Source organism: Dama dama, chromosome 10, assembly GCF_033118175.1.
Source record: "Dama dama isolate Ldn47 chromosome 10, ASM3311817v1, whole genome shotgun sequence".
Classification (NCBI taxonomy): Eukaryota; Metazoa; Chordata; class Mammalia; order Artiodactyla; family Cervidae; genus Dama; species Dama dama.
The window spans coordinates 25,120,695-25,146,121 of NC_083690.1; positions in this window are offsets into that span (position 1 = coordinate 25,120,695).

A 25,427-nucleotide genomic window follows, 5' to 3' on the forward strand; every position below is an offset into this window, starting at 1 on the left:
CAATGACACCGGCAGCAGCATCTTCCTATTTTGCCTTCTTACTCAACACTGACACTATACCAAGAATTTTGCCTCATTTAATCCTTACCTCAAATCTATGTATTATCCCCACTCTCCACGTGAGAACATTGAGACTCAGAGAACTTTCCTAAGGTCACACATCTAGTAGGTAATGCAGTGGGTCTTGACCTCCGGTCTTCCTGGCTTGCACACCCCTCCTTGGAGCAACTTCCCCTTGCATCCCTCGGGTTCCCTGGATACCAAGTCTGGGGCAGTGAGACTGTTTCCAGGCAGCAGAACTTGGCTCAGACGTGCAGGCATCCAAGGCTGCCTGTGCAGGGGGAATGAGTCCAGGCCCAAGGGATGTACAAAGTCAGGAGGGCAGAGGGGACGTGATTTGGGGTAATAATTGATTCTCAGGTGGACTCCAGACAGGGTTTGGGGAATAGGCCTGGGGCTGAAGTCTTAAGGGAGTTATGGCTCCTTCTAGCAGACGAGACAGCAAGCCAGAAGGGAGAAAGAGATGCAAGCCCGGAGGTAGACAGAGGCAGTGAGCCTGGGCACCCAGAGGCTCTGGGCTCCCACAGAAGCAGCTCTATGGCAGCAAGACTCCATCTAGTGGCCTGACTCCAGATGGGACCCCTTGCCTGATCAGATTGGCTCAGGAAATATGCAGGGCCAAGCCTATGGGAGAAGGTGTTGGGGGCTGCAGCTGGCAGAGGCTGAGGTTCTTGACAGGTAAGAAATCAAAACCAGTCAACTCATAAGAGAAATGACCCCTCTTTTTTTTGCTGTTTAGTTGCTAAGTCATATCTGACTCTTTTGCGACCCAATGGACTATAGCCCATCAGGCTCCTACGTCCATAGGATTTTCCAGGTAAAAATACTGGAATGGGTTGCCATTTCCTTCTCCAGGGGATCTTCCCAACCCAAGGATCTTCCCAACCCAGGGATCGAACTCTTTCCTCCTGCATTGACAGGAGAGTTCTCTACTACTGAGCCACCAGGGAAGCCCTGATCCCTCCTTGCCTAACATCAAAACCTCTAGGACCAGAACGCCCTTGTAGAGTTACAATTATATTTAATAGGTCATTATAAGGTAATACACTACATAACACATGAGATGGCCTTGCTAAGACCTAAGGAAACACAGAGAAAGGGAGATGTGCTAAGCCTTCACAGAGCTGGACCCAGCAAGTAAGTGGAAGTCTTCAGGGTAGAGTAGATAAGGAAGGGGGAGTGCTTGCATGGGGAGACCCGAATGGCTCTTGGATGTTCCTGGAAGCTGTGTAGATGCATCTCCTCGGAAAGCAAGGGCTAAAGGGCAAGAGGGTGAAGTGGAGGAAGATAAACCTGGAAATGAAGGTTGGGCATCGATTTCGTAGGTACATGTAGACTATGCATGGAATCTTCAGGGCTGTTTCAAATGTTTAGCACGCAGACATAGACAGATACCCACAAAAGCAATTAGCATGAGAAATGCTAAAGTCTAAGTAATATTCTCCCCTCTCCTTGACCAGGATCATTGCTATAATATTCATCCCAGAAGCTAATAATGAAATTTCAAGAACAGAGATTTATCATTCCCTTAATTTGTTTTGTAGCCCACCAGCCCACAAAACAAATTCTTTTGTTGCATAATCTCAAGCTCCCACCCCCATGTCTGTTTGAGATTTGGGTTTTCCCCTCTCTCTAAGATCCTCCTCAGCACTCCAGGTTCATTGCATGTCTAGGTCCAAATGAAAGCAGGATTTGGAAGCAATACTCTAGGAATAGGATCTAGAATCTTGGCGCTTAGAGACAGTTTTTAAAGGATTTTAGAAATCCCCACCACCACCACCACCAGTGAATCCATAGACCCAGAGAAGAGGTCGTGAAAAGGAAAAGGCATCTTCTTTCATATCAGGGCATCAGCCAAGATCCTACCCAGCATTAGGTAGCTCAAAGGATAATGTGAGGAAGCCTTTAAAAGATCTAGGACATTCTCTGAATACAGAAGGACAAGAAGCTGATGATAGGGGAATTCTTGATTTTGTTGTTGCAAACTTTCGCTCATTGGTGACCTCAAGATTACCTGAAATTGCATGGGAAGAACAAAAGGAAGGTGTTAGAGACATATCCTGCCTCATCATCTCCTGGGGCAGATGGCTTTGAGGCACTTGATCTAACCTGAAGAAAGGTACCAACTAGATAGAAATAAATCACCTGCCTGGATGGCATCCACCCAAGTGTTTTGAAAGAACTCAAGGGTGAAATTGGGGAAGTGTTGGCTGAAATGTGGAACAGATCTTTACAAAAGGCTGCTCAGCTTGAGAACTGGAGCAGAGCCAGCCTGACCCCTACCCACAAGGCAGCACCCAAGAGTCCTAGGTCAGTGAAGCGAGCCTCACCCCCTACCATCTCATCCAGACACCCTAGGAGGGACAGAAAAGTGAACAGAGAAACAGGTCTGTCCATATAGACTAGAGTGCTACGAGACTAACCCTCCTTGTTTCTCCAAACAAATCCAGCCTGATCCATTTGCTCATGTGAAGTGGGTTTTCCAAAGAAGAATGAATCAAAGACTCTTGAATCAAGAGAAACTAGTGTGGAGACTGAGGTTTTAATACAGCTTTGGGAGTGATTTATGGATAAATAAGAATCCCTATGTTTTTCTCTCTATAAAATGAAAATTTGCTCCTAAATTAATTACAGACAGGGAGCCCAGTAGTCCATTCATAGGCTCTAGGACAGTCTGAACTTCACCTCCTTTTGGTCACTGTCCCAGAGCCTGTTGTGGATACCTCACTGCCCTGGATGTGGATATTTTAGGATGGTCCTTCCACCTATGGTCTGTCCAAAGCATCTACTGCCTGAATCCCTCCTGCATTGGCTTTCATTTCAAGGACTTGCTAAAATTTATGTTTGCCCCCAATTTTTTCTTATTGAAATTCTTCTTTCTTCTATCTCAGCTCCCCAATCAGAACCTCTCAGCCAACTATCTAGTCATCCTCATCAGGCTAGTCCTGAAATATGTATGCTGGTTCTTGGTGTAATTCTAAGATGGAGCATTGACAACACTGGGTCTTGTAGAAAGTTACAACAGAAGTGAAGATGAGCTGTAAACCATGGCAAGTTGAGAGAAACAGGTGTTTGGCATAGACAAAAGAGATAATTTGGAAATAGTCCAAATGACAGGAACCCAAGTTCACTCAGCCATCAATTCTTTATTTCAACAGAGGGCAGGAGGAGGAGTGGATGACAGAGGATGAGGTGGGTGGATGGCAACATTGACTCAATGAACCTGAGTCTGAGCAAACTTCAGGAGGTGGTGAAGGACAGGGAAGCCCAGCATGATGCAGTCCATGGGGTTGCAAAGAGTTGGATACAACTTAGCTCTTGGAACAACAGCAAAATGTGCTGTTACTCTTCCAGGTACTAGGGAGAAAGCAACGAATAAGACAGAAAGGACTCTCACCCCATAGTGTTTACATTATAGTGAAGCCAAAACAATGAAATGAGTGGTTGAATAACAGCCATAAGTGTACACAATTACAAAATTAGTAAAATAGGACAGTGTGATCAAAAGTGGCAAGATAGGAGCTATATACTTTAGGTTGGGTGATGAAAGAAGACTTTGTAAGAAGACATCTCTTTATGAAGAAACAAACTCCTCCATGAGTTAAATGGAGCCACATGTGAATCCCTGAGCCTTACAGCATGGAAAACCTTCAAAAACAGGTGTTTGGCCAAAGAGATGTCATGAAGTTCAGTGCTTCTGTGAAACCCACATCAGCATGTCCAAGGCAGACCCAGAGGGAAGTTTAATCTTGATCCAACTGTAAAACCATGGCCACTGAAAAGCTAAAGAGGTGTGGTCACTGTGTCTTTGGGGAAAATATCACATATCAGCTTCAGACCCAGGGAATCACTGTGTAACAGTATTCTTCCTTTTGGGAAATAAATGGTACTAACAGTTATTATTATTTCCTATTGTTCCTAAGCCAGCTATACTAATAACTGTTTCCCTTCCCAAATATAGGCTGAAAATCTAACAAAGGGAGGAAAATTCAATCATCTTCCCATTTCTTGTTAAAAGTTATTTATTTTTTGTTTAAACCAAAGTTGCCGGACTGTTCCATAAAAGAATACTCACAAACATACTGTAGGTGTTCCAAATAAAGAAAAATGTTATTGGATGCCAGCATGTTCCTGCAATTTCTGTCCCAAAGGAAGTTTAAAAAGGGCTTATATTATGCCAGCTCAGGGCCTTCCCAGGTGGACCAGTGGCCAAGAATCCATCTTGCAATGCAGGGGAAATGGGTTTGATCTCTGGTTGGGGAACTAAGATCCCATGTGGCACGGAGCAACTAAGCCTGCATACCACAACTTCTGAGTTCTTGCACTCTGGATCCTATGTACCACACCTAGAGAGCCTATGTGCTACAATGGAAGATCCCACAGGATACAACCGAAACCCAATGCAGCCAAATAAATACACAAATATTTTTTGAAAAAATATGCCAGCTCATTCTTTAAGTAGGGTCATTGGTCATCCTCAGTCAGATAGGCTCACCTGGGTGGGGGGGTCTTGGGTTACTCTCCTGACATTTACTCCATTGACCAAATAAATAATGGAATCCTAGACTGATCAGACAGTTGCAGAACCCACTTTCAAGGAGGACTCCTGCAGAGATAACTTGATACTGCATTTGAAAAAGAAGTAGAGGTAGAATTAAATCCTTTGGCTAGTCTTTGTTTCTTAAAATCCTGCAATGTCCACGCCATTATTAACATAATCTCCAAGACTCTAACTGTGGTCTGGTATATGACAGAGCAACCCCAGCCTTGATGGAGTCCAAGGTAAGACCAGGGAGAGGCTTCAGTGATGATTTTACCAACAATCTATCCAGAATAAGACAAATTTTTAAAAAATTCCCCCATTGTCCTTAACACCTCATCAAGCAAAAACTTACAAATGGAATGTAATTAAAATCACATCTTCTTAGACCCAATTCAAAGAAATCTTCTTAAAGGTGTGCTGGAGTTGTGATACATTGAGCAAGGCTCTCTGGGTGCCAGGAGCTGCTACTGGAAATATAGAATAAACTGGAGGGTATCAGACAGTTGCAGGAACCCCCAAACATTAATTTTAGTCACAGTTGGCTGCACCATATCAACCTATAAACACCTCTCCACTTTCAATTAACATTGCTCTGTCTCCTGTCTCGCTGAATATTATATTTAACTAATTTAAGAGGATTGGTAAAGAGAGTTTTCACACTTCACAGGAAAACATAATGAAATAATTATACCTCTACCTACAAAAGGCATGAGAATATTACATAAGCAGTCTTCAAGGCTTTTCAACTAAAACCTCTTTCCTGTGTCTTCTGTCTGAAGGTTCGTGCCTGAACTTTCACTTAAATGTACTTTGTTTTTACATCTTCATGTTGCAGAACGTTTGACTACTTCTGGGAATTTCAGTACTTGTATCTGTTTTGGCCACTGAAGGTGCTGAGTGGCCACATCAGGCGGGAATAGGTGCAGGACAAGCTGGGATGCTGGGCACATGTGCTGGTGGAGAGAAATGGAATTGAGATTGGGGCTGGGAGAAGCAATCCATAATGCTGTTCTTAATATAGACAGGGCCTGTGAAACAAAGCTTAATGTCAGCATCGTAGTCCATGTACCAGTCAGCTAATGACACAACAGTGCCACACAACAAACCACCTCAAAATTCAGTATCTTCCAACCATGAGTATGTTTTCTCGTGTTATGGTTTCTAGAGACCAGTGATATCTCAGATGACTCTATCAGGTTGCAGATTGACTGGCCTTGCTTCCAGGCTATAGGTTGGGTTCAGATCTGCTTCATGTTCTTGGGACCAGGCTGAAAGGGCAGTGACTATTCAGCACATGTTCTTCTTGTGGTTATCACAGGGACTCCAGAGTGAAACTAAACCATATAAGTACATCTAAGGTCTCAGTTAATGTCATGCCAGCCAATATCCCTTTGGTCAAAGAAATCACATGGCCAAGCCTCAAATCCAGGTACTGAGAAGTAGATATCACCTTCAGTGGAAGGGGTTAGGTGATAAATATTGACTTCGCAATAATATCCTTCACAGCCATCAAGGGTCAATCCAGTGGGCAGAGTGACCAGTGGGTAAGGTGATAAAGACTGCTCAAAATCAGAATGGGCTCAAGGGAGAAAGGCCAGTGAAATACAGGGCCATGGTCCCAATCCATCCATCGGCATTTCAGTATAACTTAGGAGCTGGAGGGTTAGGAAAATGCGAAGGAGCCCAGACTTTGAGTTGCAACTGGATGAACAGACTGCCAAGTTTGTAGCAGCAAGGGGAAGGTACAGTGCATTTTGGGTTGAACTGAGCGGATAATGTCTTTGCCACCCTGGCAGCCCTCCCCAGGAGCAGCCTGGAGGAGACTTCCAGAGGTCTCTCTGGCTCTGTATTAGTGGAGTTAGAGAAGATGGAGATAAAACACATTCCGGACCCACAGCAGCTTCAAAGAACCTATAAGAGATGAAGCAAGATGTTAATATAGGATACTTTCCCCCTGGGTTTCAAATGCCATTTATTAAATATAAGAATTGTTATCTATTTAACATGTACAGTGTGATGATTTGATATACGTCTATATAGTGAAGTGATTTAGTACAGTCAAGCTAGTTCACATACCATCTTGAATCAGGGTTCAGAACAAGGGACACAGAAAGACAAAGCAGAACATGAACAGCAGAGAGGGGACCGCATCCCACACAGCCTTCTTCGCATGATGCCTGGGAAGCACCTCGTTCAAGAATGATGTCGGCTGAAAAATAAATGCCAGAAGCTGAGAATTATGTTTTATTTGGTAAACAAGATGGAGGACTTAAACCTGAGACACAACATCTCAGATAGCTCTGAGGGATTGCTCAGAAGGGACAAGGTGGGGAGCTAGGAGACACAGGAGTTTCTGCAACAAAGTCCAGGTGGTCAGAGCATCAAAAGACTACTGTTAATTAAAGAAGACCGGATATCTCAAGTTAAGGAACATAGCACTTTCCTATTTATGGGAAGATGTGAGTCTGGGCTCCCTGAAATCATTCCTTTGATATGCATCTCAGCTTTCTCTCGAGCCAGCCTCCTGTGCAATCTCAACCTGAGTCTCCTCAGGATACACTATAGGGGTTGGGGTGGCTGCAGTGTCTGACTGCTCGATGGCAAGCATCCTATTTCCATCCCCAGTTCCCTCGTCAGGGAAGCATTATGTGATGGCTCATGGCTGCAACATCCTTTGTTCACTGATACGGCAGGCAACAGTTTTCATCCACAATGGTAACCCCCCAATTGGCATGACCATTGCCAAGCATGTGTTGGTAGTGTGTGCAGGAGGCATGATGGCTTCACCTAGCGATGAAGTCAGCTCCACCAAGCACGGCAGTGATGTCCCCCTCCCCCTGCGTGTTGCACCCTGCACCAAAGATAGAAAGGCTGGCCAATAGATCATTCTCATTGGCCCATCAGTGCTCACATTTACAGTGCTGCAAAGCTATGAAAACAGTAGGAGCTCAACTATGTGCCAGATATTGTCCTGAGTTTGCATGTATTCATTCATCTAGCCCTACAATAGACCTGGGAAATTCGAGGAAGATAAAGCTCAGAGGAGTTAATAATTTCCCAAGGGTTTCACCATGAAGGAGTAGAGCTGGTATTAGAGTCCAGGTAGCCCTTGTAGCTCAGTCAGTAAAGAATCTGCCTACAGTACAGGAGACCTGGGTTCTATTCCTGGGTTGGGAAGATCCCCTGGAGAAGGAAATGGCAACCCACTCCAGTTATTCTTGCCTAGAGAATCCCATGGACAGAGGAGCCTGGCAGGCTACAGTCCATGGGGTCACAAGAGTCAGACATGACTAAGTGACTTTTACGTACTCTATTTGTTATTAAAGACTTTGTCTTAGTGACTAAACCACCACCCCCAGCCCAGGCAGAGACCCTGCTTATAATCACCCTTCTCTCCTCTCTCAGGAAGAAGAGCTAGGTGCCCAAGGGGAGCAAGTGACTCAGAATTTGCAAGGAACTGGAGTGAACAACCACAGTGGAGGAGAAGCAAGAATTATTGTAGACCATATGTACTTTGAGGCTTCTCTGGTGGCTCAGAGAGTAAAAAAATCTGCCTGCAATATGGGCAACCCAAGGTCAATCCCTGGGTTAGAAAGAATTCCCTGGGTTGGAAAGAGTCCCTGTAGAAGACAATGGCTACTCCAGTATTCTTGCTTGGAGAACTCCATAGACAGAGGAACATGGCAGGCTACAGTCCATGAGGTCACAAAGAGTCGGAACACTTTCACTTTTTTCGTAGGTACTTTACAACATAAAAGTTTATATAAACATGTATGCACCAAAGCTAACTGTATGGTAAGCTGTATTCTCTTTTTTCCAAGAACCGTGTTCATTCTCAGCTTTTTAAAGAAATTTTTTATAAAGTCCATATTAAAGTCCTTATCCCCTGTGCTTAATTATCTTCTGGGTAAGAAGAAAAAAAAATTTTAACAGAATCTCTCTCCATTAATACTAAATAAATCAGCAAGTAAGAATAACCAAAAAGGTGAAAGTGAAAGTCACTTCAGTTAGTTCACTGCAGTCGCTCAGTCGTGTCTGACTCTTTGCGGCCCCATGAACTGCAGCACACCAGGCCTCCCTGTCCATCACCAACTCCCAGAGTTTACCCAAACTCATGTCCATTGAGTCGGTGATGCCATCCAGCCACCTCATCCTCTGTCATCCCCTTCTCCTTCTGCCCTCAATCTTTCCCAGCATCAGGGTCTTTTCAAATGAGTCAGCTCTTCTCAGGTGACCAAAGTATTTTAGTCATGTCCAACTCTTTGTTACCCCCTGAACTATACAGTCTATGGAGTTTTCTGGGCCAGAATTCTGGAGTACATAGCCATTCCCTTCTCCAGGGGATCTTCCCGACCCAGGAATTGAACCAGGGTCTCGTGCATGGCAAGTGGATTCTTTACCAGCTGAGCTACCAGGGAAGCCCTAACCAAAAAGGTCAGCAATAATAATTTTGATAGCAGCAATAAGAATGAATGAAAGGAGAATAGATAGTGCTTTTGAAATGCTTCACCAAGAAAAGTTTTCTTTTGTAAATAAGTCTCCTCATCTCCCACCCCACCCCCATGTCCCAGATGTGGCCCTAGTGAGTTAACAGAATCCTATGTATCCTCAGAGTCATGGAGGTGGGGAGCTCTTTTCCTCCTCTGACCATGAGGCTGGTCACGTGGGTTGCTAGAAAGAACTGGGTGAAGCAGAAGAGCAAACATGTGCAGACACCTTTGATGGGGACAAACACTAATGTCACTGCTTTGAACTAGAAACAGCTTGAAGGCAGAGGAAATCCCCCCAAGGTACATCCCAGGTGGTGGGTGGACGCTGGCACAGAGCAATCAACAATCTCTGCGAAGAAAACAATCTGGTTGTTCTGGGACTGTGCTCACACCACCTGCCTTCCACCTGCCAGCTCATCTGGCCCCAAGCTAGAGTAGCTGGAAAATAAACCTCCGTCCTCAAACTGTGCTTTAGAAGGCAAAAAAGGAAGTCTGGAAAGAGAATAAAGGAAAATTCAGCCATCCTCTATCAGAGCAAGTGGATACAAGAAAAAAAAAAAAACAAAGAAAAAGTAGGAAAACAATGCAATACTGTGAGCTCAGAGAGATTAAAGAAGAAACACAAACTGGAAAACAGTGATGAGGGATGCTGTCTGGCAAAAAAAAGCCCCAAGGACCAGGAGGAAATGTTGCAAGAGTGCTTCATGGCAAAGAACCTCACTAGAACATGACATCAGCAAAGTAGGAATTCCAAGACTAAAAGATTTTCTCGAAGAATGGGGTGTCTGAGAAGTTCACAGAGCTAAGAACACAAATGGAGACCAAATAATATCCATGCAGAATTAGTAATTTAGAAGCATCACAGAAAAGAATAGCGGCAGCTGAAAATTGATTTACTAACCTAGGAAAAAAGTCTTAACATAATTACAGTCAAAATAGAGAAATTAAACCTATGGTTCAAGCACACAGACAGGAAGCAGGCAAATCAGGAAGGCAAAGTCATCCAATGTTAAGATCACTGACGTCCCTGAAGCACAAAAATCAACAAATACAACAGGAAAAGATGCAAACATATTAGAGGAAAATTTTCCTAAAATTGGAAGGAAAAGCTGAATCTGCAAAATTGTTATTGAAAGCAGGGAGTGAGGTTGGGGGTTGGGTAGGGGTTCTGCTGAACTACTCAAAAGCCAATAAACAGATGGAAAGGAAATTTTGCTTTATTTTGGATGCCAGCAACCCCCGGGGGCCAGGGGGGACAAGGGGGAAGGGCGGACCTCTGTCCAAAGGGTGACTGGCAATCATAATCAGTGGGCAAGAGTTTTTATAGACAGAGGGAGAGGGATACATGCATAAATAGTCAGCTCTGACAGTCACCTTCAAATTGGTCACCAGGGACCTGACCAGCATCATCCTGGTTGTTTTAGGTACAGTCTTCAGTTCCAGGGTCAGTTTGTTTCCATGTCTTTGAGGCCAGTTCTTAGAATTGTGGTAGCTTATGGCATGGGCACAGTCTCGTCTGCAAGGAGAACCCAACCAGTCCATCCTAAAGGAAATCAGTCCTGAATGTTCATTGGAAGGACTGATGCTGAAGCTGAAACTTCAATACTTTGGCCACCTGATGCAAATAACTGACTCATTTGAAAAGACCCTGATGCTGGGAAAGGTTGGAGGCAGGAGGAGAAGGGGACGACAGAGGATGAGATGGTTTGATTGCATCACCGACTCAATGGACATGAGTCTGAGTAAACTCTGGGAGTTGGTGATGGACAGGGAGGCCTGGTGTGCTGCAATTCATGGGGTTGCAAAGAGTAAGACACAACTGAGTGACGGGACTGGACTGAACTGACAGTCTGGTCCTCATGTAGTTAACTTCTTCTATCTGGTGGAGGTTTCAATATACATCTATAAGACAGCTCACAAGATATGGCTCAGAATAGTATCTATAGCCCTTGAGAAGGACTAAAGGTCTTTGACTAGGCTAATGACTTGTTGTTGCTTAGTTACTAAGTCATGGTCTGACTCTTTGCAGCCCATGGACTGTAGCCCGCCAGGCTCTTCTGCCCATGGGATTCTCCAGGCAAGAATACTGGAGTGGGTTGCCATTTCCTTCTCCAGGGGATCTTCCAGACCCAGGGATCAAATCTGCATCTCCTGCATTGGCAGGCGGATTCTCAACTGCTGAGCCACCGGGGAAGTCCCCTGTACTTAATGATTGCTATTATTATTACTTGATCTCCTTTTATTGTTTTCCTTTGTTTCCTCCTGTTCTCATTTCTCAGTTTAAACTTGTTCTTTGACTAGCATTTCCACATACCAAAAGGCAGGCAGAGCACATGGTGTAGGGTGGGGGGGAAAGGACCACATGGTCCCGCCCTGTTTCAGAATGAAAGTGCATATTCTCTTCCAGGAAGAATCGGTACAGAGAAACCAAGCCCAGGACATAGTTTTGCATCTTACTGAACTTTGTTCAGATAAAGAGCAAATCCTGAACAGAAGGAAAAATCCAGGTGGCTTCAGACATTCCCATCCTATCACTAAATATCAGAAAGAAACTGGAGTAATGTTCATGTAGGTCAGAGGAGAGGAACCTACAATCCTAGAAGACTCCTTCACGTATTCAGCACGAAGGCAACAGGACAAACCTTTGGGAATGTTTATTTCAAGGGTGAAATAAATCAGAAACAATAGCACCCCTGAACTCATCTAGAATAATGATGTGATAATAGATATCTTGCCAGTTAAGTCAAAACAAGTAACTGGGGGATGAGGAATTTTGGCAGGCAAACTTGTGGGCACTGCTGCTGCTGCTAAGTCACTTCAGTCGTGTCTGACTCTGTGCAACCCCATAGACGGCAGCCCACCAGGCTCCCCCGTCCCTGGGATTCTCCAGGCAAGAACACTGGAGTGGGTTGCCATTGCCTTCTCCAATGCATGAGAGTGAAAAGTGAAAGTGAAGTTGCTCAGTCGAGCCCGACTCTTAGCGACCCCATGGACTGCAGCCCAGCAGGCTCCTCCGTCCATGGGATTTTCCAGGCAAGAGTACTGGAGTGGGGTGCCATTGCCTTCTCTGATGTGGGCACTAAGTTCATTTAATTACTAATTCTAGACTGTGTTCCAGAACAAAGCATAAATTAATCCACGGTGGTGAAGTAAAAGTAAGGACATAATTAACAAAAATCAACAAGGTTGGGGACATTTGGGTAGGATAAATCTGTGCTTGTGTTTCTTCATCCTTCTTATTATTGAGACTCACCCCATATTATCCAAAATTAAAATACGCAGTTAAAAAATATTGACTTCTACTTCTGTCAATGTTTTTTCTTAACTTTAGAGGGCTCTTATAAGAAATAATATTTATGGTGAAGAATTAAATTTAGCAAATGCCCAGTTTTAAATTACTTTTTCTTCTGTTTCATTTAAGAAAGCTTAATTTAAAAACTTCTCTTTAAATAGCAAGTATATTACAATTCTATTTATTACAGTGTCTCCTTCTGTCTGTCTGTCTTTCTGAATATAGGCGAGAGAGCTGTCTGGAATGATAGACACATTATGTTGGCAATAGTTATTTTTAGACATTAAGATTTGGGGTGATTTACTTCTTTCTTCCTACTTTGGCATGGTTTGAATAACTTATAATGAGCAGATACAGTTTTAAAGATGCAGTCATTATTTTAAAAGTGAAGAACCTATACCAGCATCCTTATATAAAGATACTTTGCCTGGAAAAACAGAGTGAACAAATTCAGACAGCAGAATCCTTTACTTATGCCAACATCCCAAGACTTACTTCTGCCCAGATGTGCTCTGCATTCCAGGATGGCTGGCGGAGAACTCTATCACGGTCATAAAAAGGAAAAATCCTTCATAAGAAAATGGGAATTGTAAAAAAAGAATGAAATAATGCCATTTTCAGCAACATGGATAGACACAGAGATTAGCATCCTAAGTGAACTGAGTCAGATAGAGAAATATCATATGTACCACTCATATGTAGAATCTTTAAAAACGGATACAAATGAACTTATTTACAGAACAGAAACAGATTGGCAGACTTAGAAAACATGGTTACCAAAGGGGAAAGGCAGGAGGGAGGAATAAATATGGAGTTTGAGATTAAAATATACACTTTGCTGTATGTAAAATAGATAAACAAGGATCTGCTGTATATAGCACAGTGAACTATATTCAATATTTTGTAGTGAGCTATAATGACAGCTAATGTAAAAAAATATATATATTTTATATATGTATATGTACTACTGAATCATTTGTTGTACATCTGAAACTAACACAGCAATGGAAATCAACCATATTTCTTTTTTTTTAAATGTTTTTGGCTGTGCAGTGAAGTATATGGGATCTTAGTTCCCCGAACAGGGATCAAACCTGTAACCCCTGTGGTGGAACCGCAGAGTCTGAAACACTGGACCACTAAGGAAGCCCCCTAACTCAACTATGTTTCAATCCAAATTTATAAAAAGAAAATGGAGGCTGAATTAAAAATAATAAGTAGCTAAAATGCATTGACTCTTACTATCAGGCAGATGTGGTACTAAAAAATGTACACGCTGCAATATTTAAGGTGGATGAACAGCAGGGACCATTGTATAGCACAGGGAACTCTGCTCAGGTTTTGTGCCAGCCTGATGGGAGGGGAGTTTGGGGGAGAACGGACACATGTATATGTGTGGCTGAATCCCTTCACTGTTCAACCTGAAACTACCACACCCTTGTTAATTGGCTATACCCCAATACAGGGATTCCCTGATGGCTCAGACGGTAAAGAATCTGCCTGCAATGAGGGAGACCTGGGCTTAATCCTTGGATTGGGAATGTCACCTGGAAGAGGGCAAGGCAGCCCCTTCCAGTATTCTTGTCTGGAGAATCCCCATGGACAGAGGAACCCGGTGGGCTACAGTCCGCGGGGTGGCGAAAGAGTCAGACAAGACTGAGCATTGAAGCACAAAATACAAAATAAGAAGTTTAAAATTTAAAAAAAATCATACATTGATAACTAATTTACTTATGATCACAATTCTGTTCATATAGGTGCTATTATAACTCACGACATTCTGCACAAGGAGACTGGCTTAGAAGGAGTAAGTAACCTGCCCAAGCCCACCTTACAGGTGACTGCAAGCCTGGGTTCTTAGCCACTGTGCAACCTGATTTCTGAAAGGTGACACAAGATCTGGAATTCACTGGATTTGACTTACTTGAGATTCCAGAAGGCTGTTAGTCTCACTCAAATGGTCATGTGACTTACCTATCACAAGAGCAAGGCTGCCTTTAGAAAGGAGCAAGGCTGTGTGTGCTCATAAAAATATCTCTCAGTAGGGCGATTTCCAGATGCTGCCATCAAAGGCTGGCTCAGACCCACACACTTCTTTCCTTTAGAGAGCTTGATGATCATGAAAAAAATAACATCCGCCCCCACTGATCCCAGGGTACCACTCAGGTGCGTTCACTGTCAGGAGGGAAGCCTGGCTTTAGATTCGGAGATGCTCTGTGTCCACAAGCCTGGTGCTGTTTCATCCCCATCCCCACCCGCTGCTCTGCTGTGACCTGTCATGCCAGGAACACAGGGTTTCATCTGCCCAGGTTTAATTTCAACAGCCTGGGAAAGAAAAGTACCTCCCTCCAAACCTGGATAATTAGACCTTCTGTGAAACTTCCCGGGGTGGGCTGAATGACACCCCATGCTGTGCTGTGCTTAGTCGCTCAGTCATGTCTGACTCTTTTCGACCCCATGGACTGTAGCCCACCAGGCTCCTCTGTCCATTGGGATGCTCCAGGCAAGAATACTGGAGTGGGTAGCCTATCCTTTCTCCAGGGGATCTTCCCAACCCAGGAATCCAAGCGGGTCTCCTGCATTGCAGGCAGATTCTTTACCAGCGGAGCCACCAAGGAAGTCCAAATGACACCCCACCCCACCCAAATATTCACTCCTCTGGAACCTGGAAAAGTGAACTTATTTGGGAAAAGGATCTTTGCAGATGTAATTAAGCTATAGATCTCAGAATGAGGTAATCTTGGGTTCAGATGGGCCCTAAATCCCACACGTGCCCTTATAAGAGATGGAGAGGTGATACGTAGACTGGAAGACAGTCTGCAGGCACAGAGACAAGAATGATGCCCAAGGGTCTATAAGCCAAGGGTCACCAGCCGCCACCGGAAGCTGGGGGAGAGAGGAATGGATAGGATCTTCCCTCAGAGCCTCCAGAGGAAGCCAACCTTGCCAACACCTTGACCTTGAACTTCTGACCACATCCTGATGGCGTTCAGGAAGCATTGATTAAATTAATCCAGTAATTCAAAGCTGGATCAGTGATGCCAATGGTACGGGTTAGAACTCCACCCAGCAGACCTGGCGGTGGAATGCAAGCTGTCTGGACGGAGACACTGTTGCCTCACCCATTTCCTCTCTATTCTCTGCACAGCATAAAGTAAGTATCCAGTGGTGCTTGTCAAATGAATGATGTTGGGATGAAGTAAAGGCCATTTGAGACTTGCTATGATGTGGTCCTGAGGATGTCAACAGCATTATCTGGGCCTCTGGTTCTTAATGAAAAGTAGCCCTAATTATTTCAGGGGGCTGTTGTGAGGATGAAATAAGAGACTGACATCCATGCTTAGAACTGTTAAGACTCAGAAGTTTATGTGTTTTTATTAATAATGCCACTAGTAGAAAAAAAAAATCTCAGATTTTAAAACAAAAATGTTCAAAGGTAACTGGAATACAGTGCTTGGGCAGGAACCAGGGAGGGGTCTAATTCAAGGACGATGAAGTCTGGAGAGAGCGAGGGGCCAGAATACTGGCTGGACTTTATCTTCCTGGAACTTGGGCTCCACCACAAAATTAACACATGGGCCCTCATTCCATGCAAAGGAGACATGTGTCTTTATTAAAGGCAGGCTTCTGGGAGCTCGAGGAAAGGAGGAAATTTTTGAAAGTCACTCTTCTCTATCCACAGGTAGAAATTGCTTTCTCTTGCTTTTGACCTTTTGGAACATTTACTGAGAACTGACAATGTGCCAGGCATCAGAGCATTTTACAGGTATAAGTTCTTTTTATCATTCCACCTATTTTACTAGTGGGCAAAATCAGATAAAGGGGCTTCCCAGGTGGCTCTAAGTGGTAAAGAATCTGCCTACCAGTGCAGGAGACACAGGAGACTCAGGTTTGATCCCTGGGTTGGGAAGATCCCTTGGAGTAGGAAATGGCAACCTGCTCCAGTATTCTTGTCTGTGAAATCCCATATACAGAAGAGTCTGGTGGGCTACAGTCCAAGGGATTGCAAATAGCTGGATATGTCTGAGCGACTAAGCACACATGCAAAGTAGATATGAATTGTAGAACTAAGATTTTACTGGAGGTCTGTTTGTATTCACAGCCTAAGGTCCTCACTGGTAGACTTTATTGCCCTCTCACCCATCTACTGAACAACTTTTCTTACAATGCTCTGTGAGGGGCTTGCAAAACAGAAATGCAAAAGACTGTCCCTGCCTCAAGAGAGTCAAAGATGATAGAGAGGGCAACCCAGGTAGCTCAGATAGTAAAGAATCTGCCTGCAATGCAGAAGATCCTGGTTCCACCCCTGGCTTGGGAAGATGCCCTGGAGGAGGGCATGGAAATCCACTCCAGTATTCTTGCCTGGAGTATCCCATGAACAGAGGACCCTGGTGGGCTACAGTCCAAGGTTTGCCTGTCAATCACCAACTCCCAAAGCTTGCTCAAACTCATGTCCATCAAGTCTGTGATGCCATCCAACCATCTCATCTTCTGTCATCCCCTTCTCCTCCTGCCCTCAACCTTTCCCAGCATCAGAGTCTTTTCCAAGGAGTCAGTTCTTCGCATCAGGTGGCCAAAGTATTGACTGTAACTAACACCAAACACACATGCCTAATGCTATGAAAGCTCTGAAGAAGGAGGAATTATGACCATCTGGAGGATAATGGAGGGCTTCCCATGTGACGCTAGTGGTAAAGAACTCACCTGCCAATGAAAGAGACATAAGAGATGTGGGTTTGATCCCTGGGTCAGGAAGATCCCCTGGAAGAGGGCAGGGTGACCCACTCCAGGATTCTTGCCTGGAGAATCCCATGGATAGAGGAGCCTGGCGGGCTACAATCCATTGAATAGCCAAGAGTCAGACACAACTAAAGCGACTTAGCACTCATGCTCAGAGGGGAATGAAAGGATTCACAAAGACAATGACTTTGAGAGGGGTTTGGTAGTATGAATAAGAGTTGGCCATTCTATATAGAATGAAAAGTAGCCCAAAGGCATGAAAGAGGCTGGTGGATCTAGGGAAGAGCCTTTACTGTCACTGAGACACAGGCATTGTGTGTATTTGGGGAGGTGGGGGCTGAAGCAAAGAGGCTGTGGAGGTGAGTACAGATGATGAGATGCCAGGGGTACTGGATTCTACACCAGAACTTCCAACCTGGTGGCCCCATAGACATGTTTTGTTGGCCCATTCGTGTTTAAAATTATTTTAATTGACAGCCAACATTTGCAAGTGTGGAGATTTTGCATCACCATCAAGATTTCAACTCTCACTTAAAAATTCAAAATCTGGCAACACTGGGTCCATATTTGTTCACAGTTACTGCCTGGAGCTGAGAAGCTGCGGCTCCTTTGAGTCCATCTCCTGTTCTTCAGATTGACACAGCCCCGACCTCCCCACTCCACCCACTTTCTTCACTCCCTGCCTGGTGCCTGCGGGCATCTGAGCTCTTACTGCTGATGAATGGGAATTACTTTAGATTTTATAAAGCAGATGGTCAGATCTGAAAGAGTCAGAGCTATTCGGGCTGGAGTGGGATTGATAGATGAGAAGAAGAAAAGGTGAAAACAGAAAAACTAGTTAGGAGACTGTCCAGGAGATCAGACCGGAGATGAAGGGATTTTCTTGAGTAATTCCAGTGGGATGAGAATCTTCACAAGGTTCGTTTCCTTAGCGTTTCAATCTCCTCCTTACCATCCTTTGTAAATTACACCCATCACATCACTTATCTCCTTCCCCTGCTCTATCTTCTGCATTATGCTTACCACAACCTGATATCCTGGGTGCTTGACTTGTTTATCTGCTTACTACCTGTCTCCTCTGACTAGAATATAAACTCCATGCGGTCAGGAATTTTGTTTGTTTGTTGCCCTGCTGTATTCCCAGTGCTGGGAAATCTGTCTGGCACAGAATGTTTTTAATGAAGATATGTTTCCTTCTGATTAAAAAAAAAATGATGTTTTAAATTGATTGTCGATTGATGTATTTCAGCATTGTAATCTCAATACCCTGAGGATAACTGACACGTCTGCAAGATGTGCCATGTTTTCTAGCATATCCCAGAGGCCCTCTCCACTGTTCAGATCTCAGTCTGAGAAGTCCATCCTCACACTAGTGACAGGGGCAGAAGAGATGTCAGGTCCTTGGAAAACCAGGGCCTGGCCAGGACTCACTCACATCACCAAAGCCAGAGCTCTCCAGATATCTGCCCTGGACCAGCCTGAGAACTTACGGCCCCCTGGGATTCCCACATCCTCTGAAAGGAGGATTCTGATTGATCGTCCTTTCTCTCCATTGTAATTTCCTCCCTGGTCTTCTGAACAAGTGCCATGGCTGTTAAAGCCTCCTTTTGATGCTTAATTGCTTAATTATCAGTTTACTCCACCAACGTTAAGAGACAGAATTGAATCACTTTTTAAAAAGGCAGGTGGGCTAGAGGCTGCCCAGGAAGCGAGGCTCCCCTCTGTGTCTCCAGCAGTTACTTTTGAGGGTGGGAGGACATCTTACAACCCAGGTTCTGGGGGCTTATCTCCTCTGGTCGTCACTGTCAACTGGTCCTCTGTACCCCCTGATCCTTCTACAACCAGCTGAGCCCTTGAGAAATGAGGGTGGAAATTACTGAGTCCCTAGGAGCACCATCACAGGTACCGCTCTTTTTCTCTCCAAAGGTGTCTAATCTTTTCAAATTTGAATTCTTTTTTATTCTTTTAGCTGTTGTTCAGTTGCAAAGTCATGTCCAACTCCTTGCAACACAATGGAATACAGTACCTCAGACTCACCTGTCCTTCACTATCTCCCAGAGTTTCCTCTAATTCATGTCCACTGAGTCAGTGATGCCATCTAACCATCTCGTCCTTTTGCCTTCAATCTTTCCCAGCATCAGGGTCTTATCCAGTGAGTCAGTTCTTCCCATCAGGTGACCAAAGTATCGGGACTTCAATGTCAACATCAGTCCTTCCAGTGAAAATTCAGGATTGGTTTCCTTTTTGCCAATGCAGGAGATGTAGAAGACTCAGTTTCAATCCCTGTGTTGGGAAGATTCCCTGGAGGAGGAAATGACAACCCACTCTAGTATTCTTGCCTGGAGAATCCCATGGGCAGAGGAGCCCAGTGGGCTACTGTCCGGGGGGTCACAGAGAATCAGACACAACTTAGTGATGGAGTGCACACACACACACACAGAAAAGAATTGCCACTGAAATATCCTCCAGAAATGAGCTACCCCTGCGCAGTCAGGCCTAGGAAGGACTCCTCTGCCAGAGCAGCCAAGCCACAGGCTCAGACGTGGGTTCCTGTCACTCACAGTCCTTCTTGAGCTACAAGAAGCCAGCCCTGCATCCAAAGCCCAGAGTTTAGCCCTCTCTTGACCCTCTGTTTTACTCTTATTTTCTTTTTCCAGCCAGTGTTTAGCAAGAGATCCACTCAGCAGAGGGATCTGTGGGATGAAATGAAAGCCAACACAATGAAGATGGGTGAGGAGGAAGGCGACAGGCGTTAGCAGAGATGGTTAAATGCAAGGAGGCCACAGGCATGGGACCAGCAGGCTCCCACTGTGCCTGGGGATGGGGACCCGGGAAGGGGAAAGAGCCCGGGCTGCAGGTCTTGGTGCTGACACTCAGACGTTTTCCATAATTTTTCATTGTGCTGGCTGAGAAAGGATTGCAGTCCAAAAATTTAAGTGGGCAAGAGCTCTCATTAACATGATTGCCTTTAAATCAAGGGTGATGTCTCACTGCTCATTTCTGGCCTCCAATATGCTTTGGGGCGGGGGTGGGGGGGAACTGACTAGATTCCCTGTTTCTCATGTTGGATCTTGAAAATGTCCTGGGGTCTCACCCAACGCAAACTTTTGGGAGTTTCCCCTTGGAGAGTTGGACCACAGCAGGCAAGGGAATCTTTGCTCAGCTGAAAATATAGGTGTCTGGGTTCAGGACCTCAGTGCTGATCACCTTTCAGGGGCATCATGCTCGCCTATGTACCTAGCACATGTGGTGTCCATGCTGGGTCCAGCTTCTCTCAATGTACCCTGTGGTCATCCCCACCCCATCCCCAGGGGCCTATAATCTCCCTGCGGGCTAAAAGGAAGCCAGTCACAGACCTCCAGGGTTCGAGGACTCTGCAGTTCTCACTTTTCTTCCCAATCCTAGGAGATCCAATCTCTCTTTCTGCTTGTACCCCTCACAGGTGCCCATTTTCTCCCTTGCCTCCTTAACAGAGATGCCTGCCTTGAGGGCTTCAACAGTCTCACAAAAGTCAAGAAAAGTCTGGCTTCAAGAAACTTCTGTTTTCTCCTTAAAATGCCCCTAACAAAATCAGCAAAATCTATCAAGAACCTAGATGGTACTATTGGACCTAAAGGATATTATGCTTAGTGAAATAAGTCAGACAAAGACAAAATGTCTATGTTATCACTGACATGTGCAATCTAAAAATCAAAATAGATAAATCTATGTAACAAAACAGAAATAGACACCAATATAGAGAACAAACTGGTGATGACCAGTGGGGAGAGGAAAGGGAGGAGTGCAAAATAGGGGTTTGGGACTGACAGGTACAAACTACTCTGTATGAAATAAATAAGCAACAAGCATATATTACACAGCATAGGGAATTATAGCCATTATTTTGTAATAACTTTAAATGGAGTATAATCTATAAAAACATTGAGTCACTATGTCATATACTTGAAACTAATACAATGTTATAAATCAACTATACTTCAATTTGAATGGGAGAAAATATTTGCTAACAATGCTATTGACAAGGGATTGGTCTCCAAAATTTACAAACAACTCATGCAGCTCAAAATCAGAAAAATAAACAACCCAACCAAAAAATAGGCAATAGACTGAAGCAGACAGACATTTCTCCACAGAGGACATGCAGATGGCCAAGGGGCCCATGAAAAGATGTTCAACATCACTAATTATTAGAGAAATGCAAATCAAAACGACAATGAGATATTACCTCACACCAGTCAGGATGGCCATCATCAAAAAATCTACAAACAATAAATTCTGGAGAGTGTGTGGAGAAAAGGGGACTCGCCTACCCTGTAGGTAGGAATGTAAATTGGCACAGCCACTGTGGAGAACAGTATGTAGGTTTCTTAAGAAACTAAAAACAGACCTACCGCATGACCCGGCAATCTTACTCCTGGGCATATATCCAGAGAAAAACATAGTTTGAAAAGATACGGGCACCCCATGTTCACCGCAGCACTATTTACAACAGCCAGGACATGGAAGCAACATAAATGTCCAACGACAGATGAATGGGTAAGGAAGATGTGGTATATATATACAATCGAATATATGCTCCAATATAAAATTAAAATAAATACTTTGAGCAAGAGCTATCAAAAATAAAAATGAAAAAGAACCAAGAAACGAATGTGTCTATGGGTCACCCTACCAGAGGGTTAAGTGCACTGTCTTGAGGCCAGTTGGCAGAGGGTCCACTGCAGATGAGTTAATTCCTCACTGCTGTGTTGCCCTAGATAGTTTGCTACAGCCAGGGCCCCACTGCATCCCTCATTCCATTATCCACTCTTATGTATTCCCCTCCACGCTGACTCTGGGCTTGGCCCTGTGACTTGCTTTGGCTTGTAGGACACATGCAGGGTCTTCCGTGGTGGCTCAGTGGTAAAGAATCTGCCTGCTAATGCAAGAGATATGGGTTCAAACCCTGGGTTGGGAAGATCCCCTGGAGAAGTCAGTGACAACCCACTCCAGTATTCTTGCCTGGGAAACCCCATGGACAGGGGAGCCTGGCAGGCTACAGTCCAGAGGGTCGCAAAAGAGTCAGACACGACTGAATGACTAAACAACGACAGCACAGGACACATGCAAACGTGGTACAAGCCGAGGCTTGAAGATGAGTGTTTGCGCACTGGGGCTCATTCTCTGGGGACACGATACTGAAACACCACTCTATCAGGAAGCTAGTCTAGCCTCCTGTAGGATGAGAGGCCACGTGGAGGAGAACCAAGATGCCTCGGCCAACAGCCAGCACTAACTGCCAGGCATGCCAGCTGGGCCATCTTGCATCTTCCAGCCAAGCCAACTCTGCAGTGGAATTCAGTCACATGAGTGAGACCAGGCAAAAACGGCAGAGGAACAGCCCACCAAAGTCACTGAGTTATGTTGTGGTTTATCGCACAACAGTAGACAGGTAAAGTGATCTCTAAGACTTTGTATGTCAACTGCTGCGGAACTTTCTTTTTATTTTAGAGCAGTTCCAATTTCACAGCAAAATTTAGCAGAATATACAGAGATTTCCCATATATATTCTGTCTTTACATCTGCATAGCCTTCTGTATTATTAACATCCCCCACCAGAGTTGGATATTTTTTTATAATTGATGAGCCTGCATTGACATATCATTATCATCCAAAGTCCCTAGTTTATGTAAGGGTTCACACATGATGTTGTACATTTTATGGGTTTGTACAAATGTATTATGACATGTATCCATCATTATGGTATCACACAGAATGAACTGTATTCTGTACACTGCCCTAAAAATTCTCTCTGTTCCACCTATTCATCCCTTCTTCCCTCTCAATCCCTGGTCACTACTGATCTTTTTGTCTTCACAGTTTGCCTTTTTCAGAATGTCATATTGTTGGAATTACACAGTATGTAGCCTTTTCAATATGACTTCTTTCACTTATTAGTATGTATTTAAGGTTCCTCTATGTCTTTTCATGAACCAATTGCTCATTTCTTTTTAGTACTGAACAATACTTCACTGTCTGGGTGTTCCACAGTTTTATCCACCTACTAAGCAGCATCTGATTTCTTCTAAATCTTGCTGCTACAAACATCCTTGCATAGAATTTTGTGTGGACATAAATATCAAAGAGTATTTGGGTAAATATCAAGGGGTGTAATTGCTGGATCACATTCTAAGAATATGTTTAGTTTTGTAAGGAAACAATTGTCTTCCAAAGCAGCAGCACCATTTTGCATTCCCTCCAGCAATGAGAGAGGGTTCCTGTTGCTCCATATCCTGCCAGCATTTGGTGGTGTCAGTGTATGGGATTTTGACTGTTCTAATAGGTATGTAGTGGTATTTCATTGTTGTTTTAATGTTAACTTCTCTGATGACTTATGATGTAGAGCATCTTTTCATACGCTTATTCGCCATCTGTATATCTTCTCTAGTGCAGAGTCTACTACTTTGGTCTATTTTAATCAGATTGTTTTCTGGTTGCTGTGTTTTAGGAGTTCTCTGTGCAGCTTGATTAATATCTCAGATGTCTTCTGCAAACATTTTTCCTAGTATGTGGCTTGACTTTTTATTCTTTTGACAGTAGTATCTTTCAAAGGGCAGAAACACAATTTTAACGAAGTTCAGCTTATTAGTTCTTTCCAGAATCTGTTTCCTAAATCTAACCACCCACTAGTTTGGATTCCTAATGGTTTGAACACCTGTTCAGCTGGGGCCAGGGTCTACAAAGCCCTCCTGAGCCCCCTTGTTAAGGCAGCATTCATGGCTTAGCTAACCTGTCCCACCAGATCCTGGCCACCCATTTCTGATCCACATTGCTGATGGGCATGGCAGAGACCCTTTCTCAAGTGTACATTCAGAATCTGATATATATCGCTTGATCTGTCACTCATGAGCAAAGTATAATGTAATTGCAGAATCAGAAGAAAAAACTCACTACAAGACAGTGGGATCTATTAAGAATATACTGATAATCATAATACAGGGGTTTGAATTGTAAATGGTTATTTAGCCAAAATGGTAAAGAACGATTTAGAATAATACATATTTAGTTGCCATCTTAAGTTGCATCCTTTTGGTGGAACTTATGTTTAGCTTTCAGATTAAACATTTACATTTATTCTTTAGTTCCTCAAGAAGTTAGTCCTGTTAAATTAACCCTGCACTTCTCTTAACCCCTGCCTCCATCCTCTTTTGTCTAAATCTTCTCCCTTTTGATAAAAACAGTATGGGTCCCAGATTTTGTTTTTGCTTTCCCCACAATGCAAAATAAGTAAAACAACAAGACAAGCACAAGGATAAATGATGACTGACAGTCAACCTCAATGTTGGGAACACAATAGAGAGTGGTAGGGATTGAGGCAAATCTGGAGAATGCAAACCAGATTTTCTGTTTTTTCAGAAAAATCCAGAAATTCAAATTTTCACATAAAAATCCCAATTAAAAAAATAAGCAACTAATTTAAAATGATTTGAAACACTATATGGGCCATGAAAAAAGTGAGAGTCATTCCATTGTGTCCAACTCTTTGCCACCTCACAGACTGTAGCCTGCCAGGCTCCTCTGTCCATGAAATTCTCCAGACAAGAATACTGCAGTAGGTAGCCATTCCCTTCTCAGGGGATCTTCCCAATCCAGAGATTGAACCCACGTCTCCTACATTGCAGGCTGATTCATAACCACCTGACCCACCATGGGAGCCCCAACATGGACTGTACAAACTCATCATTCCAGTATCCCGGAGTTTGAGGTCTCTGCCATAAGACAACTAACAAAATGAAGAGACAGCCTACAATTTGGGAGAAAATGCTTGCAAACCACATATCTGATAAGGGGTTAGTATCCAAAATATATAAGGAACCCAAATCAATAGCAAACAGATCATCAGATTTTTAAATGGGCAAAGGACCTGAATGGACATTTTTCCAGAGAAGACATACCAATGGCCAACAGGTACAGGAAAGGGTACTCAACACCATTAATCATCATAGAAATGCAAATCAAAACCACAGAGAGCTATCACCTCACACACCTGTTAGAATGGCTATCATCAAGAAGACAAGTGACAACAGGTATTGCCAAGGATGTGGAGATAGGGAAAACTTGTGCACTGTTGATGGGGATGTAAACTTGTACAGCCATTATGGAAAGCAGCATGAAGTTTCCTCAAAAAGCTAAAAATAAACCTATCTTCTGATCCAACAATCTCTCTTCTGGGTTTGTACTCAAAGGAAATGAAGTCAGTATCTCAAAGCAATGCCTGTACTCTCATATTTATTGCACCATTATTCACAGTAACCAGGATACA